The sequence below is a fragment of the Octopus bimaculoides genome, chromosome 10, assembly GCF_001194135.2.
Source record: "Octopus bimaculoides isolate UCB-OBI-ISO-001 chromosome 10, ASM119413v2, whole genome shotgun sequence".
Taxonomy (NCBI): Eukaryota; Metazoa; Mollusca; class Cephalopoda; order Octopoda; family Octopodidae; genus Octopus; species Octopus bimaculoides.
The window spans coordinates 16685204-16691040 of NC_068990.1; the positions used below are offsets into that span (position 1 = coordinate 16685204).

At 36.5% G+C, this 5837-nt stretch overlaps 1 protein-coding gene across 2 annotated transcripts in view; it reads left to right on the top strand.

Annotated features, from left to right (window-relative positions):
• Positions 1 to 5837, top strand: part of LOC106879924 (erbin) — a 137440-nt gene that overhangs the window by 6957 nt on the left and 124646 nt on the right. The window lies entirely within an intron of this gene.

Sequence of the window (5837 nt, forward strand, 5' to 3'; positions counted from 1 at the left end):
GGTAGACAGGAACAGTGTGAAAGCCTGTCGAATAGACTCTACTCGTAACTCAAAAGCTCAGCCTTGTCACTGTGTCAAACTGATTCTGCTTGGAGTGTTTCTGTTAGGGATCCAACAGTGATGCACATCGACTACTAGCACTCGGGGTCAAAATGATACTTTCGGAGCTGCCCCCTCTCACCTGTTAAGGTGTGACAGGTAGGAAGAAATCTTACTCCCTTCCACATCTGCACCTGGAGATGACTGCCTCCACTCTCTTCCTTCTCTCGCCAATCTTTTGCGCCGCCTCTGAGCTACAAATGTCCGTGAAATACCCAGCCACTTACATTATTAGTCAATGAGTTTATAATTTAGTTGATCAAGCATCTGGGAGCATTCACTCATCATCGAAACCGATGGAGGATCCTTTTTTTGTTTTGTTTACTTGCCTTTAAACTGTAAGCCTGTACTTAACACTTCTCGCTCGTTATTTATTCACAAAATGTACACCTGTCAAACTGAATTTTGATTGATTTTAGTTTTTCTCTTCTTCCTTTTGTAACTTGTTGCGTTTTCAATTCTGTAAAATATAAATAATTAATTAATGATCGATAACGACACTAGTCATTTAGTGTTATTATTTTTTGATTCCACGAACGTCATTTACAGTAACCCTCCCCCCAAATCACATAAATATATTTAATCGATACTGGCTTGATTTTGATTATCGAAGATGACTGTGCTGGAACTTTTTCGGAATATGTTAAAAGTTAAGAAATGACAATAATGAATAAAAGATTAAAACGATGTTATTTTTGTCTTTGTAGTTTCGCGTACATCTAATGTACTAAATGTACATATATTCATGATAATGCAATGTGCTAACATTGTGATCCTTTAGGAAATTTTTTTAATTTTACATTCTTTTACAATTCTGCGACAAGTAATCCTTGATGCTAATGTCTGTTCATAAAAATATTTGCCTCATCCTACAGCGACGATATTTTTAAGTTCATGGTGACGTAATCAAGGTAGAGAGATGGTAACGGATTCGAAGTTGACGATGATGAATTTGAGCTTGACGCTGGTAAGATTGAAGTTGATAACGTTGAATTTATCGAGTAACCCTGTAAGACGATTTTTATACGTCTATTGCTTACTTCATTGAAATGCAGTTCTTTCAAGTTATAACAATAGTTAAAATATCAAATAATGAGTTACTTGAATCTTATGAGGAAGAAATATTTCATGAGGACCATTAAAATGGAACAACAATGTTCTGGAGAAAAATGTTGATAAGAGAGGCTACAGAACCATCATGAATTTTAACAACTTATCAGAGGGGTAGCCATTTTTAATTGATAAAGATCCTCAAAGACAAGATTATTCTGGTAAAATATTTCCCTTTGGACAAAGTAAACAGGCTAAAAACGAGGGGACTCAACTGCTACAAGGAATTAAATCAACTTAAGACAAATAAATAATGTGTAACAACAATCGTTGGACATATTCTTTAAGTAAATAATTATTTCATTGACACTGCTGGAAATAGGTATGAGAAACTATGGGTATGATCAGAAAGGTGGGGACTAGATGCTGTTAGCTGCCCACCTCAGTGAGCTGAAAAGTAGGGAAATCACCATTTCTTTCTATACTATCCCTTTTTCATTTCCATCAATGCTAGTTGATTTTTATTAAACATAAGTGTATTTATAGTCTCTTCAACTTCCTTCTGAAGAATTGGAGTATCCCCAAGTTCTTTGTTGTTGTTGTTGGAATTGTCTAGAATGTTGCTGTCATGTTTGAGTTTGTGATTGTAAAGATCTTTGCAATGTTCAGACCATCTTTTGTTGACATCATTCTCATTGGTGAGGTGCAGGCCTGTTTTGTCCTCAATGATAGTGGTGGTATGTTTCTTTGTTTTCGTATGCATGACAGATAACAGAGACCATCAGTGATGGTTAACTATTAAAGCATCTAAAGTGGCACTCCAATGACTGGATGCATCAGTTAAGAGATCTTGATGATGATCACCATGTATTTATATAATTTGTTGTTTAATTCTGGAATAGTTTTGAGTCTTTTTTTTAAAGTTTGTTGATGTTTTGAGGACTAGGAATATATTGTAGGAACATGCCATTGGAATGTAATTCTTGTTTACTCATTAAAGAGGCACTCCGTTGGGTAAGACGATGAGGGTTCCAGTTGATTCAATCAATGGAACAGCTTGCTCATGAAATTAATGTGCAAGTGGCTGAGCACCCCACAGACACACATACCCTTAAAATAGTTCACTGGGAACTTCAGCATGACACAAAATGTGACAAGGCTGGCCCTTTTGAAATACAGGTACTTTTCATTTTTGCTAACTGAGTGGACTGGAGCAATGTGAAATAAAGTGTCTTGCTCAAGGACACAACGCATTGCTGGGAATTGAACTAAAATAAAGTACCAATCAAGTACTGCAATCAGTGATATCAACTAACCCTTTCCCATCAAAATTCCTTGCCTTGTGCCTATATTAGAAACTATTATTCAACCTATAGGATAATTGGGTTTGCTTTATGTTGTTTCACTTCTCAAGAACCTATCCACAATGATAAGTGATTTCTGTTTGGACAATGGCAGTTAGTCAACTAAGCTCATACATCTGTACCTACTTTGTTTATATTCTCTTCTTTCTATTCTCTTCTGATTACAAATACAATGTATATTTGACCTTCTACACCTGAGAGACTAATCTCTATTTTTCACAGACAACTTACTGGTTCCCAAAGTGCAATTCATGGTCGGGATTGTTTTTATTTTGCTTGAAATAAAAATAAAAGAATCATTGCTTTGCACTTTGATACTTAAATTAAATGTCACTCCCCAATCTCCTCTCCAGGGCTTTTACCAGGACTTGGACACTGTTGTAGCAGCATGCTTTTCACTGGACTAAATATAAGCTAAACAAGGTAACCTATATGCAATCACTCGATTGGTTACAAATAGCAAGCAAATAAATTTTCCTCATATGCTTTAGCACTGCATTTCCCATGAGAAATAGTGATACATATGCTAATTATATGCAAAAACATTTTTAGTCATCTTTATACTTAACTCTATAATTTTAATTATACACACATGTTATTATCCCTAGGGTAGGGGAATCCTAGCATCCGTTGGTAGTAAGGTGATCCTTTGTGGGGTGGGGGGAGAAATTATCTCTTCATTGGAGATCTATAGGAGATTCTGGTCTAAACAGAAATTTCATCTTTGTTTAGATGAAATTTTTAAAAACCTCCTTTGTGGCATCTGATGGATTTAGCACTGTCAAACCTCTCAGAGACAGTTTTATGATTTGTTTAGTCTCTTAGTCAGGGTTGAAAGCAATGCTCATGAGCTGTTACAGGTTCTCCAAGGCTGATAGGAGGAAGAAAGAGGAAGGTATCTGCAAGACTAGAAGCCTGACCTGAATGCTTATGACTGAGTGAACTCAGAAGAATTTTATAAGCTTTTGGTTTAGAACAAAAAATGTTAATACTATCAATAATTAAGTAAAGAAACTGCTTCAATACATGGAGGCCTAGTGGTTAGAGTAGCGGACTTGCAGTCAAGGGATCGCAGGTTCGAATCTCAGACCGGGCGATGTGTGTGTTTATGAGCAAAACACCTTAGCTCCATGTGGATCTGGCAGAAGGTAATAGTAAACTTCTGCTGACTCTTTCACCACAATTTTCTCTCACTCTTTCCTCCTGCATCTAGCAGCTCACCTGTGACAGACCAGCATCCCATCCGGGTGGGGAACCTATATACCTACGAAACCAGGAAACTGGCCCTTATGAGCCAGGCATGGCTCGAGAAGGAACAAACAGCTGCTTTCAATACAGCACTCTGCTGGGTCTGTGCCACCCACATTCAATGCATGGTATCTACATAATGAGAAAATAGAAAAGGGATTTTCTTTAAGTCTTAACTTCCCGTATGATACAATACAATACAGAACTGCATTGATCAGCTGGTCCTGAAATGCATGGCATCACACAAATCATACTAACTTTATTCTCTGTCATTTTGAAAGAAGTCAAGAACTCTCTAATGTAAGGTAGAAAAGTCCTAATTCCTTCCCCGATCATTCATTTCTGTTCTGTGACACTTCTGGGCTTCTCACTTGAAAAAATTTTCAACAAGATGTTTAGAGTTAAGCCTATAATTCTTTGTACCCTCATTGTAAATAGCAGCCACATTGCCATACTTTTGTCCCCCTACAATCTTCCAAAAGAATGCTATTTTTATTTGTATTTCCTTTGTCAGGTTTGCAATGTTAGAACCCATTTTCTCAAAAGATAGAATTTTTCTCTTTGACTCTTAAACTCATAATCTATACTTTGAAGATAATGTCTAATAAATGTTGCCTGTTTGATATGTGAGGAATCAGGTATTGTATCGACTATTATTGAATGCTCTTTTGTCTTTGATCTCTTAGAAAGTGTGTTTCAAAATGATATCAGACTAAAGAGAAATAAATTAATTTTCTGATTCAGCTGACAAATAATGTGCTAGCAATCTTCCTCCATTTTTACTGGCTTTCATTGACCTTCCTGCCATAAGTTTCAAGTATGGGAGCCCATCAAGTCAAAAGTTCATTCAGCCTAAGGAATTTTTGTGAATATAGCCAATGATATGAGCAGCACCAGAATATGTAAATAATCCCTTTCACCCAAATATGAAATAATGTCGATTAACCAGTGTAAAATATTAATCCATTTGGCCTACAATGCTACAGTTTGTTTATGCAGAAAATATTCCATGCTTCTGTTTGAATGAATTCTTTATTTGAATGTTCTCTGTGACACATAATTCAATTTATGTTGTTTGCTGTGTTCATGCTCAGGAATTTTGTGAAATTATTTTTACCGTTTTTTCTTCTATGGTAGACCATCTATTCTCTCTTGTCATAGTTTGATTTATTGGTTCAGCTTTTGCAAAGAGTCAATATAGTGAACAAAATATGGTTTGTATCTTGACACTCCACATCAACCAACCTCTCTTAGATATTTCATAGACTAAGCGAGAGAGAGAGAGAGAAAGGGAAAAACTGAGTGTTTGCAAACAATAATGAAAGTAAATAGATCAAGCAGTTTTGTGGGGGGGAAAAGGGTAAAAGTGACAGAGAGGAAATGAGTATGACAGAGAGAAGAAATGGCTCTGATATAATTGAATCTTATAAAATTCTTATTGGAAAGGATTACATTAATAAGGATATATATTTTTTAGCCTGGTATTAAATATTGGATTGATGAGGGGACATTCTGTGAAAGATAAAATACTTTGTGTAGGGTCCTTCCACCCGTAACTGTTAATGTGCAGCCACTAATAGGATGTGTGAGACGAGTGACTGGTTGATAGGAGAAAGAGATAGAGAGAGAGAGAGAGAAAGTGTAGTCAATAAATCAAGGAGATCAGTGGGAAAAATATTGCGAGAAAGAAGATGGTAGATAAGAAATGGTACTGAGGGGTGACTAGAGTGCTGGTGGTGGTGAAAAAACTCCCTCTATGTATTATTGTGTTTTAGTGTCAGTATTTGTACACACACACACACACACACACACACACACACACACACACACACACACACACCCTCACATATTCACACATTACTCAACACTTTCAAAAACAATTATATTATATATATATGCACACAATATATATATACCACAAAATTTTATCTGTCTGTCTGTCTATCTGTCTGCATGTCTGTCTGTTCATCCATCCATCTCACCATCTGTTTGTTCATCCATCCATCCATATACAAAAGGGCATAGCTATGGTAAATGGCACCCAGGGCAAGCATCAAAATTGCCCCCCCCCCCCCC